Below are 13,992 nucleotides of genomic sequence, written 5' to 3'. Positions count from 1 at the left end.
TTTCAAATCAAAAACTTGCATTGTTATCATAGGAGGGCAACCAAGCATAATACACACCTATTTGCACGATACCAATTGACTATTGTTGCAAATTCTCCCCTATTGAATATTTGAATGGTCCACGCTATTTCTAACTTTTTGATATGCAAAGTTTGCAAGGGCACAAGATTATTCAGGTTTATATACTCCCGGTCAAAAAACTCCCCCCCCCCCCGCACTGTAGTGATCAAAGTACGTGTACATTTAAATTGAATTTGTCTCCATAAGTTGATGACCAGATATCAATGAAATTTTGTCGTTATAAAGTTAAGAACACTCACTTTTTCGGGTGCGAAATGCATCACAATTTTTTTTTCATGGTTGAGTGTTACATCATCCAGTTTAAAAACTGGATTATGTACACTCAACCATGAAATTGGACATGTAGGTTTTTAAAACCTTTTCTAGCTCCTAAAGTTGAGTACCAAAGTCTATCAAATTTAAGTGTTTATTATTGTCCTCTTTTATGATGTAAGGGAAAATACGTTTGCTACAAACTGAATATATAACACCTATTATTTTTTTACTCGTTCAGGCAGGCAGGTTTTTCACAAGTTTGTCCGGGGGGCTTAATTTCTTTGCAACCATAATGGGCCGCAATATATCACTAACCGCATAGTCCGAGGCAAGGTTCATTATTGTCAGGGTTAGGGTCTTATGGTTAGGGTTAGGGTACGGGTTAGGGGTTAGGGTTAGGGTTAGGGTTTAGGGTTAGGGTTTAGGGTTAGGGTTTAGGGTTAGGGTTAGGGTAAGGGTTAGGGATTAGGGTTAGGGTTAGGATTATATACGTATTTATTAGTACTAATAATAGTATATTGTGTGTATGCACTTTATTCCGTAATCAATAAGTATCATAAACAAACACCTTTCTGGCACAACGAATCATAGCACAGTCGTGTAGGCATTAGACTATGGATACATAGATTGTGGGTTCGAACCCCCAAGTAAACCGTTGTAGAATTTTAATTCTATCGATTGCTTTTTATTTTATTAAGTAAGAGGAAATAATAATGGTAATAAACTCGTGTTATATCTAGCCTCACAGGCCTATAATTACATGTATGTACTATGTGTTATCGCATTGCGGCCCATTATGGTTGCAGAAAGAAATAACGCGTCCGGGGGGGGTAATAGCCGTAGAAGTGATGATGTAACAGGATTAGCTATACCCATGGAAGAAAGAGATCTCTTTCTTCCATGCTATACCATAGTAATAGGTTTAAACAAATTTTGAATATATCGCCCATGCCGCTCGTCACTAATCTTACTGGTGCGAGTGATCAGCATTATCATGATGATATGAATATTCTATAGAATTGCAATCCAGCAGGTCTTTATCCCTGTTCTTTGACAATGGTATTTAATCATGTTACGTCATCATTTCCAGGATCTGTGATGATGGTCATAAGAAAAATTTAAGTGTTTCGTGTTCCAACCTCTTAGTAGTAGTCGGGTAGATGCCTTTAATTCTTTTCCCTTTGTTGTTTAGTGTATGTCAAACATTTTCATGTTTAAAGTTAATGCCTAACATCATCGCTATATCGCATTTACGAATCGCGAAAGATGGGTGACACAGCTTCACAGCTAATAAATATTATGAACAATATGAATGGATTTTCGCAAGGAGTAAACTAATTGTACAATATTATTGTTTGGATATCTAACTATATAATTTAAAGAAACATTTCATGGCATATAAAACTATAAGAAAAGCATAGTACAACATATGACACGTTCAACTTTTTACCGTTTCCCTGAAAAAACATCAATTTAGCATCCTCTCTCGCTGGAATAAAAAAAAAAGTCTGATAAATGTTTTTAATTAGGCCTACTTCCACAAACGCAGAATGTAAGCTGATCTTCGAACTTGTTTAAATACCACTTTCTTCTATTGTTATCCCGTTACAACAAAAGATGGCATTGTTTGACCCCAAATTAGGTTTTTGTATGATAAAACTCTGTAACGTTAGGTCATAGATAGTAGGAACTAGGCCTATTCATTTTTGAGACACCCCACATTTTAAAAATAATTAACTTTGGAGTGATTGGACCATGTACTTCATCATGCAGAAAATCTCTTGCTTCCATCGGAAAGTGCACAATTTGTACTGAATTTGAGAGCTTAGCAACTATATAAATGAGCTATGAATGGTCAATTTTGCCATTTAGTATTGGCCTAATTTTAAAGACAAAGAATACTTTGCATGAGCTGTTAGATGATAACGCCTGTAGTTTTATATAAGGGCTAAATCGCTAAAGTCCAAATGATGTCTATTTGGGACTAAAATTCAAATGTTTAGTATATGACAGATGACTCTTTTGGGGTTTTATGTTCTATTGCCGTCACTGTTGCTAAAACAATGACGATAAACAATCATTTAAATACTCCTTTATCTCTATCTAGTCAGGTCTAGTCTACTATTGCCACAGATTTTGCATCTTGTAAATATTTGTTTGGTGCCTGTTTGATTTTAATCTCATGATGATAGGGATACTGGTCGGGGAATCCCCGATCCATAAACGGTCTAGCTTCCAAGGATAGTATAGAGGTTAAGTTTCCGTGCGCAGCAGCGCTATGTGAAAAAAAAAACCACATGAACTGGTTCCCGATTCTTCAACTTTCATCGTCTAGCACGCATATAAAATTATATATTTTGAGAACCATCTGAGTAGAATGCATACCACACGGTAAACTTAACCTGGATACTATCGGTAAAATAATTGCGAAATCTGCGAAATACTCAAGTGCAGAAAAAGGAGAAAATAATTTTAAAAAACATTTGGCATTTTTTATCGGTGATGTTACTATGTGGACGGGTCGGTTTTTAACTGTACAAATGGCTCGTTGTGTTTTGTTGTTGTTGTTGTTGTTGTTTTGTGTGTCTTTTTGTTTTTGTTTGTTTGTTTTTGTTACTAGCACTGTGGCAAAAGTCCAATTTGTCCATTTGGATCAATATTAGCCGACTTTTACCCGCTGACGGCACATTTGTAGTTGGGATCAAGTATCCCTGACAATCCCCACCCCTCCAAGGATGGTAAAACCTGTTTCCAACTCGTCACTTGTCTAGTTTTGTTATACAATTTAATTGTCTTTCATTTCCAGCATAAATTGGCCCAGCAGAATTTATAACATATAATTTATAGGCCTGTTCCTTTTGAAACGCTTCATTATTTCTTCAATGCAAAAACAAATGTCATGAATTTATCATGTGGTGAATGGGAAGCGTCGAGGATTTAAACTAGGTTTTAAAGTTAAAACAATTGGCAAATTCTGCATGGGGGACGAAGAAAAATCCAGGATTTTTTTTGTTAAACAGTATAGCTCACCATATCACGAGTTTGTTGTACGGTGCCCTACTCTTTTGTGTAAATACAAAAGTGATGGAATTTTTTACTTGAGTTAATTTTGCTTTATTTATAAATAGTTATTGTTAAACAATAAGCACGTTGTTTTGTTCCATTTTACCAGTGATTACGCCATTTATTGTAATGTAGGCCTATATAATGTTTATAATTGAGTCCTATATATTACCTTTTCCTAAAATGAACGAATTTAGCGTGCAGGCCTATGTGTCCCCATAGGTATGTGTCTTGCTCATTTTTATGGTTAAGAAGATTAGATTTACTAGAATTTAAGGGTTAGGCATACTTTCATTAAACGGTCGCCTTGCTCTTTGTGGAGACACACGTTGGTCAGTGGCGTAGCGTCATAGGGGCACGGGGGGGCACGTGTCCCCAATAGAGGTTATCCACTGCACTCATGTGTGACTTCTAACAAAAGGCACTGGTTCCCGTAGTATTCGTCATTCAAACTAATTCAATGCACGACCTCGGAGTTACCTGCATGACTTTGGCGGGCTATTTTGAAACAGTCATGGTTGCACATGCAGGTACTTCTTTAGAATGTCCTAAACAAGGTATAGCAGTCGTTGATAGGACATGCAGCTTATAGAACATGGATAACCTCTATTGATTTGAAAATTTAGATAACTGATTGGCCCCTCCTCCTATCAGACCCCAGTATCCCCCATCAATCATGGTCGATTCCCACCCGGTAGGATTACTCACGCTACGCCACTGCGGATGTGCCCAGGATCTTGAGCCAATGCTTATTCCAGGCTAGTAAAAGATGTTCAGAAGCACTGGCCCGAGGATATGAACGGAATTGGAGGTAAAGAACAGATAGAAGAAGGCCACTCCCAGCCACAGGATCGTAGCCACAGGATTTATTTGGGGGTGGGGTAAGTAGAGCTGAGAAGTGACCACTTATGAATTTAAGGGCTCATTTTTTTTTTACAGAAAAAAAGTGAGCTTTTTTCAAATTCGCATTTAGGGGATCGCACGGCTTTGGCTCCCAACAATCATCAGAACAATGTTAGCATTATGTTATGTTTAAGGATGTTCTTATGCAATCTTAACTGTCACAAAGGCTTGTTGCAGATTATATGCTGAAGATGGGGCACACAACTACAGATAATTGTGACAGCAGTCATTTATCAAAATAACGTAACGAGATTACAGGGCTATTATATGTGATAAGATTAAAGCGGACAAATATAGAACTTGTATATAGTCTGCCTACAGTGTAAACAGACTTAATAAAAATTCCTTTAAAAAGGAAATAGGCGTACCAAAGAAAAGTGTCCATGATTTGACATAGGCTTAATAATAATAATAATAATAAGCATTTGAAATGCGCCATCAATCTAGTAGAACTATTCCGAGGCGCAGACATGAAAAACAAATAAGTACAATTAAACATTAATAGTAGGGATGAATGAACTGGGAATAAACAAAGAAGCACTTAAGTGTAGTATTTTACGATTTGCAAAGGGTGTGATTAAAACGCATTTGTATCTTGCAACAACAACATCTACGCAATTGTGTATTGTGTATTGAACCCCCACATCGTGGAGTTGTAAATGTATTCTTACCCCGGGGGCCACTCAAATAAAACTTGAAGTGATCTTCGAGCAGAACTGGTGCTTAATGTCAAGTATCTAAAATGGCAACCAGACACCATCTTGAAAATTTAACTTTTGAACTACATTAATACCCCAGAATGATGTATAATACCGGTTGAAGGTGGGGGTGTAGAGTCCATTTCTGATGTTATTTTCCCCATCTTGAAAATGTAGCTTTTGAATGATATATAACACCAATTTCAATGGACTTTTGGGGTGTGTTGAATCCATTTCAGATGCACCCAACTGGTAGTCAGCCTGGCATCAGTGCTGTCAGACTCCTTTGTCTCACAACCAAGCAGTCTAAGTCTTTGAGCAGTAACATATCCATTCCACTTCTGCACTATACTGGTCCAAGATGCCACGGAGTACGGACATGGCTTCAACAATCAGTTAACCAGGAGTAAGGGCATAGTCACACATGCAAACATCTTATTGGGTTCTTTGATTAAAGCCATATTATAACATTTGCTGAGAAGAACGCCCTAAAAAAAATTTAAATTCAGGTTTTTACACGATTGTAATGTACTTTAGTAAACATAGATTCTCTGCAAAAATCAAGACTTTAGGTGCTGTAGTTTTGTCAAAATCCGTGATTTTGAATAAACCGCCGGAACCGTCGTTGTATTATTATGATAGAAATATTAGTCGAACGCGTATGTGTTGTTCATAACACACCCCTACGTACACGGCGTGCGGGACACACACACACACACACACACACCCACGCCAGAGGATCGTACTGTATTACAACCGCCGGAGTAACATGCATTGACGCTAGTAGTAAATTCCAATTTTGTTTGCTTTACCTCACTTGTTCGGCTCAAAATTAAAAGGGGACATATCTGACAGTAAAAGATAACATTTTATGGAAAATAAGTACTAATCTATTTTTAAAGAAATGTTATAATATGGCTTTAATGCACCACACATTTTGGATGCAGAAGATCGGGGTCTTAAAATGGTCAAGGGCAACTAGTCTGACGAGTAGGACCTGGTTTTTTTCTTAGTTTACCAACTATACTCTACTCTCAAGAAAGATTAACCACAAAAATCCACTAACCGCCCATCCCGAAAAAAAACTTGTACCGGAATTCCGGTACACTGACCAACAACGAATATTGTAGGACCTTTTTTTTTTGGGCGGCGCGGTCACTGGACTTTCGCGATTCGTCTTTCTTGCGCCATGTGAGATAGTGATCATAGTGTGAAATGTGTATAGTCTGGTAACTGAGAAAAAAAGGTCCTACATTTTTTTGGGCGGCGCGGTCACTGGACTTTCGCAATTCGTCTATGTAAGGTAGTGATCATAGTGTGAAATGTGTATAGTCTGGTAACTTAGAAAAAAAAGGTCCTACTCGTCGGACTAAGGGCAACAGGGCCAGGCCATTAATAGACCTTGAGAATATTTTCCCCCAGCTATTGATGATTGGTCAGCGGCTTCAAGAGGAGGTCTGAACTGTGTGCATGGTGTGTAGTGCCTTTATCGTTCATTTTTTGATCAGAATGGTTGTCTCCGTAAAGGAAAAAGTCGGATCTTGTCAAACGCCTTGGTGCGCGTAAGATCTTGTTATACACCAGCTACTGACAGTCAAGGTACGTGGATATTTCAGTAGGTATATCACCTCAAAAATAAGGGCAGCAGAAACACGTTATTTAATGTTTCTACATGAATGACCTTTATTAAAGCATCAAAATCAAAAACCGAATTGAAATCGGTCAATGCATTGTGACGTAGTGTCAATTTTAAGATGCTCATAAATGGAATGCAAATCTGCCACAAATTGATGTAATGACAAAATTGGCACATTTCGAGATTTTGAAGGTTTATTTGGACACTTGGTTGAAAAAGCAACGTTAATTTAAGTATCACAGGTTAATTGCCTATCTTTTTTAACTTCGTCAAAGAAAACAAAATTAAAAAATCTATCATTGAATAATTATAATAAATTAACCAAATATACTATTTTAGCAATTCCGGCCAATCTGCAGACAAAATAAAAGTTGAAAAAATGACTAAGTTCAGCTAATTAATATGCAAAATTGATGCCAAAAGAAAACCGTACATGATATCAGGGTGCGGTTTTTTTCACAAACATATGTATACAAAGTTCTTTCAATTGATAACAAAATATTACACAAAAAGTAATCAATTATGCAAATTAGCTTATTACAGCTAATTATGTATTCATGATATTATTATGTAAATTAGGCATGAGTAATTTTTTTTTCTTTCAATATTTAATGAAAGTCTTTTCATTCATCATGAATTTGTCAAGTATGAACCTGTTATGATGTTGAGTAAAGAATCTGTAGTTAATTACTTTAACATAATACAAAAAATACAAACTTTGACATTTTGACGGTGTCTGGAATAGAATTTTCATTTTTTCTGTAAATACGGTATGTGTCACCATTGCTCAAAGCCAAATCCGAAAAGTAAAAATAAAAATTCATTTGCAATGAGACTTTAAATTAACATTTTGTTATCTGGATTAACATGGGAAGAGAAACGGTAAAAGGAACAGCCCTCTATTATACCGCGTATACAAAAATGGTGTGGCCTTGGACACACACAATGGCTTAGAGCTATTGTGGTTTGGAATATTACTCCCTTTAAACTCACTTAAAAAATGTTTTGTTTCAAATCGTTTTCCTCAAGTGTGCCATTCGTTGTCGACGGAAATAATTTACTTGCTTAGAAAGATTAGTATTTCAGCTAAATGGTGGTAGATCTTGATTTTTCAAAAGGCCTATATTTATTGATTTATGAGGGATCTTCAACAATCCATAAAAACATGTAGTAGCTCTTAAACGAAGCAATATTTAAAAAAAAAAAACCCGATGGTAGTCACAGAAAGGTTTCACACACCATATATCAAAATTCAAACAATTGTGATAAATAGCACATATGAGGAAATTAATTTTTCGGCATGGATGTTTGCCAAAATTGAACAACTTTCATGCGCGCGCTTTTCAATTTACTGTTATGCTTGCATGCACAGTGTGGCAGAAGTATTGTGCAGCCACTGTGACATGCCTAATTTCAGTTAGGGTCCTATCTTACCATATTGTGCGGCCACATATCCATATATAGTGACAGTCCCTCGGATCTGATTGCGTCCATCCAGGGTCGTTAATGTTGCTATCGAGATGGTACTAAAAAGTCGTTGTCTTTGAAAAGTACGGTTCTAAAAAGATGTCTCTTCACCAAGAAGGAAAAAAGTCTGAAAGTCATTGCCCTGCGTCCAACATCTGCCAACCCGTTTAAGCACATGCTGCAGGCTCATCTGCAGGTGATGTTGTCAGTCAGCTACCTGCACAACCGATTCTTTTGTTCTGCAAGGCTCACTCAGTCATTTAATGAGGCAATACAAACGATCGAAATTGGTGTTGAAATGAGCAAAATTTTGAGTTACACCTTTTCAGTGTAAAAATTTTTTTCTCAGCCAAATGAAAGGCAATAATTTTCATTTTTTCAGTAAATGGCTGGAAAAACTATAATGCTTGATACTGATTTTTTTTAATAATCCTGGTGTTAAACTTAGGCCTGAAATTCAGTCATTTAGTGTAAGATATTCGATTTTTATAGGCTTCAGCTCGGCCCGCATGAGCTTTTTCTTGGATCAACCTTTTAGCTTTTCAAAGTAATATAGTTCGCTAATGAAGGATTTTCCCCAACTTTCTAAAGCACATCACCGTGAGCTATATATCATAGTTTTGTCAGAATTTCCGTTTTGATTTCACCATCTTTCACGTCGGCTGAAAAAATTTCTAAATCAACACGTGAAATCTAAAGGCTAGTACTAGCATTGTGGATCGATATCCCTGGGTTTAATAGGAATACCGGCATGGCTATAGTGTTGCCAGAACTTCAATATAGCAAAGAAATTCCCAGACCTATAGCGCTCCTACTGATCATGTTTAACCAGAACACCCAATTGGGGATTTAATCGCTGGTCGGGCAATTTGCTTTCAATGAAAAATTGACCTGGATAACAACAAAGGAAATATCGACTATTTTTGCTGGTTGCTCTCGAGATAAAAGTACTCACCATTGCCTACTTTTACTTAGTTTGACATTTTCGGATTATGAATGGAAAAAGGGTAAAACAAAAACGGAAATTCTGACAAAACTATAACATATAGACCCACACGATGTGCTTTACAGAGGTGGGAAATATCTTTCTTTAGCAAACTATGTTAGTTTGAGACGCTAAAACATGAATTCCGTAAAAAGCTCGCAGGCGAATTCAAGGCCTATAAAAATCAAAAATATCACACTAAAAGACACAATTTGATGCTTAATTTTAACACCAGGATTTAAAAAAAATGTATATCCAAGCACCAAGTTTTTAACTGACATTACTGAAGAAAAAAAAAAAATATTGCTTTATATTTGACCGAGAAAATTAATTTCATAGCAAAAAGGTGTATCTCTGAATTGTGCTGATTTTTACATGTATCGATCGACTTTTAGCGCGACTAAGCATTTCTAAAGAATTGGTTGTCCAGGCGGCAGACTGTTGTGGAAAGCAGCATAATTCCAACCCCCACCCGACATTTCTTCCCTTTGTTATGTCGAGTGGGTTGTTGGTCACACCCAGACACAAAAGACTCTACCTATAGGCGCTTAATAGTGACAAAATGACACATTTGGAGAATACACTCGAAATAGATAAGACAAAATAGTTAAATATTCCATCCATTTGTTTTATTTTGTCTTTTGCTAACAATAATATTCAATCATGTCAATGTCAACTCTCTGTTCACATTAATTTTCATTTTGCCAATAGTTAAACAAATTCCAAACAGCAAAAATTTGCCAAACAAGATTTCCAATTTTTGGCAACGGGTTAACACTGGATTACAATTTTTTGAAGCATTTTTTCAAATTTGACCCCTTTAGAAAACGGTTCATTACAGATAGGTCAAACTATATTTTTCCTGAATTCTTATGACTCGATTAATGTACTGTTGTCAGTGGTTGTAGCTTTTATCACCATGTGAGCACAGACCCTGGTTCTTTCTTTAGGGTCTGTGATCTGAGCACCTTTGAAAATTTCATATTGTGACCCGGGTAACTTTTTACCCTTTTGGTCCGTATTTTTGGGCCTATTCTGAAATTAATCATATAGCTACCCGATACAATCTGGGCTTTTGTCACATTTCCCCTTATTTTTTACCCTGCTTCACTATCGGTGTTAAAGTTTACAATTCCAGTTTGTTTTAAACACAATTTAGAATTATAAAGAATAAATTGAATGAATTGAATACTACATTAATTCGATTCGCAATCGAGATATAGAATACATAATGAAATATTGATTATATTGTACACATCTCAAAAATATAAACATTTATATTTTCACTGTACAGTCAGGTAATGCTATATTGTATATGCCCTATGATATTAGGACAAATACATGAAAGACATAAAAAGAAAACATTCTTCAATTAACCATTCGTTCAATTAGAGCGGATGAATTATGTGAAGTTAATGTAGTGAAATAAATGATGAGTTGACATCATTTTCATGTAATTTACTTCAAATCTTGATACATTTACTCAAATTGCAGTTGCATGTTATCTCAAGGTCAGAGTGGAAGGTGACGTGATCAAATTAATTTGCTATTTCTTCGTCATAATTTATTCATTTACATATAAAAAAAACTATATAAATATATTTTTAAAAAAATACATTTTTGTCAAGAGCATTCTTTAGGCTAGTTAATTCTGAATTTATTTCATTAATTGAACACCCTGGCATTAAGTATATTAATGTGTTTTGTTTTGAATGAGGTAATACTTATGTAAATGTATTCATTTCACAACTATATTGAACAAACTTTAACATAACTTTGTTTCATTTTTATGATACATGCAGAATGAGAATAGTACTGTGAATTTCAATTTGATTGGAAAGATAAATACACCAATAATTATTTGAACAGTGATTGCATAATATATTTACATCAGCTGGCAATTATTGTATATAAATTTACATTAAGACAGTTTCAATGTTCAAGTAACATTTAAATAGTGCATTTAAATGCGTGTACATTATGCTATTATAAAGCTGTACATTTTTTTTATCCAATTCCAATACATTTATTCTATTTACAGACTTGACATTTAATATGGAATATTTGTTCGCAAAATTCCAAGACTGGTGTGGTAGGGGTCTACATAAACCGCACGGGCTAAATGTTAATTGGGGTGTGTCAGGAGATGGTGTAAAATAATTATTTGATAGAAAATGTACTTTTCATTAGTTTACATTATGGCGCTCATAATGTATTGGATTAACCTAAAATGGCGGATTTAAGGAGCCTGAATTTGATTTTTGTAGAGGTAAAATTTCTGAATTTGAGCAACATTGTTCTGATATTATCAAATTTATTGAGGTTTGAGGCGATATTTACTGAACCTGGCTAAAAACCAATAACTGTTCGTCAGAACTGAAATGTACTTGTAAGTAAAATATGGCTCTTAAAAGTGGTACGCACTCAGAAAATTTGAATTATCCCCTGGGGCCAAATGTTATAAACTTACTGTACACAAAGAAACAGCGTGAGTTTATTGGACAACCAGGAATCCACACAGTTGTTTTTGTACCGTAAGTTTATAACATTTGACCCCAGGAGGCCATTCAAACTTTCTGAAACATCACCTCAAACCCCCATAAATTTGATAATAACAGAACAATGTTGCATAAAGTCCGAAATTGTGTCCCTCACAAAACTGCCATTTTAGGCAAATTCGCTACATTATGAGCACCATAATCTAAACTTATGGAAAGCACATTTTCTATCAAACAATTAGTTTATACCATCTCCCGACACACCCCAATTAACATTTAGCCCTTGGGGTTTATGCAGACTCCATCCAGACCAGTCTTGGAATTTTGCGATAAAATATTCCATATTAAATGTCAAGTCTGTACCTTCCAGATTTTAGAGTATAGTTAACCAAATCATATTGCGAGGTTTCCGAGGTTCGCCTTCTTTATAATTTACTTCTACATTTGTTTTTCAGCTGCTATCGAGCTGTTTTACAACCATGGTGATTCCTCAAAATACTAAAAACATACCTTACATGGACAGAAGTCCTTATCTACAGCACTGATTGCCATGCCAATTGCTGCTGTTGTTGATTTACCAATAATTGTATCTATAGAGGGTAAGTGTGTCAGTGTGCCATTTTGCTTTCTGTTCACATTAATTTTCATTTGGTTAATATTTGAACAAATTCCAAACATATAGCCTAAATTTGCCCAGCAAGATTTCAATTTGACAACGGGTTAACATTTTCCCTGGAATACAATTTTATCCCTATGGAAGACAGAACTTGACTTTGACCTTTTTGCTTATAACTCGAAAACGGTCAATTACAGATAGGTCAAACTATACTTTTCCTGAATCCTTATGACTCGATTAATACACTGTTGTCAGTGGTTGTAGTTTTTATCACCATTTAAGTACAGACCCTAGTTCTTTCTATAGGGCCTGTGATCTGAGCATCTTTGAAATTTGACCCGCTGGTCACTTTTTACCCCATTTTTTATTGGGTTCTATATTTTGGGGCTTATTCTGAAATTAATCATATAGTTACCCGATACAGTGTGGGCTTTGTCAGCCTTTTCCCCTTATTTCTTTACCCTGATTTACTATTGGTGTTAAAGTTCACAATTCCGATTTGCTTTAACACAGTTTAGAATATAAAGAATCCAATGAATGACTACATTATACGTAATCGGGATACAGAACACACAATTATTTTACCTCATTAATAATATAGTACACATCTCAAAAATAAAAACATTTATATTTTCACGGTACAGTCAGGTAATGCTATATAATGAATACATATTGTATATAGGTATGATATTAGGACAAATACAATGAATACATGAAAGACATAAAAAGAAAACATTCAATTAACCAGTCATTCAATTAGAGCGGATGAATTATGTGAAGTTAATGTAGTGAACTGAATGATGAGTTGACATCGTTATTTTCATGTAATTTACTTCAAATCGTGATACATTTACTCAAATTGCATTTGCATGCTATCTCAAGGTCAAAGTGGAAGGTGACGTGATCAAATTTATTTATTCATTTACACATAAAAAAGAAATATAAATATATAAAAAATACATTTTGGTCAAGAGCCTTCATTAGGCTAGTTAATATTCAATTTGTTTCATTAATTGAACACCCTGGCATTGAGTATATTAACGTGTTTTGTTTTGAGTGAGGTAATTATATAACTGTATTCAAAGTGATAATTAAATTGAACAAAATATAACATAACATTGTTTCATTTTTATGATACATGCAGAATGAGAATAGTACTGTGAATTTCAATTTGATTGGAAAGATAAATACACCAATAATTATTTGAACAGTGATTGCATAATATATTTACATCAGCTGACAATAATTATATAGAAATTTACATTAAGACAGTTTCAATGTTCAGCAATAAACATAGTGACATTTGAAGCTGTATTTTTATCCAATTTCAATTCATTTAGTTTATTGATACTTTCCATCATGAATGCGATTCCGATCTTCGCCTTCTTTGTAAGAGTTGCTCTTATAAACGTCTACATTTTGTTTTTCAGTTCAATCTATCTGTTTTACAACCATGGTGATTCCTCAAAATACTAAAAACAGACCTTACATGGACAGAAGTCCTTATCTACTGTACAGCACTGATTGATGTTGTTGTTGCTGTTGTTGTTGATTAACAATATAGATCTCCCTCTATATTGTATTCTACGAGTACATAGGGTAAGTTTGTACCATTTTGTTTTCTCTCATTCCGCGGTTTTTATTGAAATATCAAATCATACAAATTTCCATGCTTGCCACATAGTATGTTGCTGTTTTTTTACTTTTAAGTAAAAACATGCTTAAGGTGCGCAAATAGTCAATACATACGCTTACAGAAGAGTCCCTATGTTGTGGGGTATGCAGTATGC

The sequence above is a fragment of the Amphiura filiformis genome, chromosome 1 (genome assembly GCF_039555335.1).
Source record: "Amphiura filiformis chromosome 1, Afil_fr2py, whole genome shotgun sequence".
Classification (NCBI taxonomy): Eukaryota; Metazoa; Echinodermata; class Ophiuroidea; order Amphilepidida; family Amphiuridae; genus Amphiura; species Amphiura filiformis.
The sequence above is the reverse complement of the archived record's forward strand: the minus strand, read 5'-3'. Positions refer to the sequence as shown.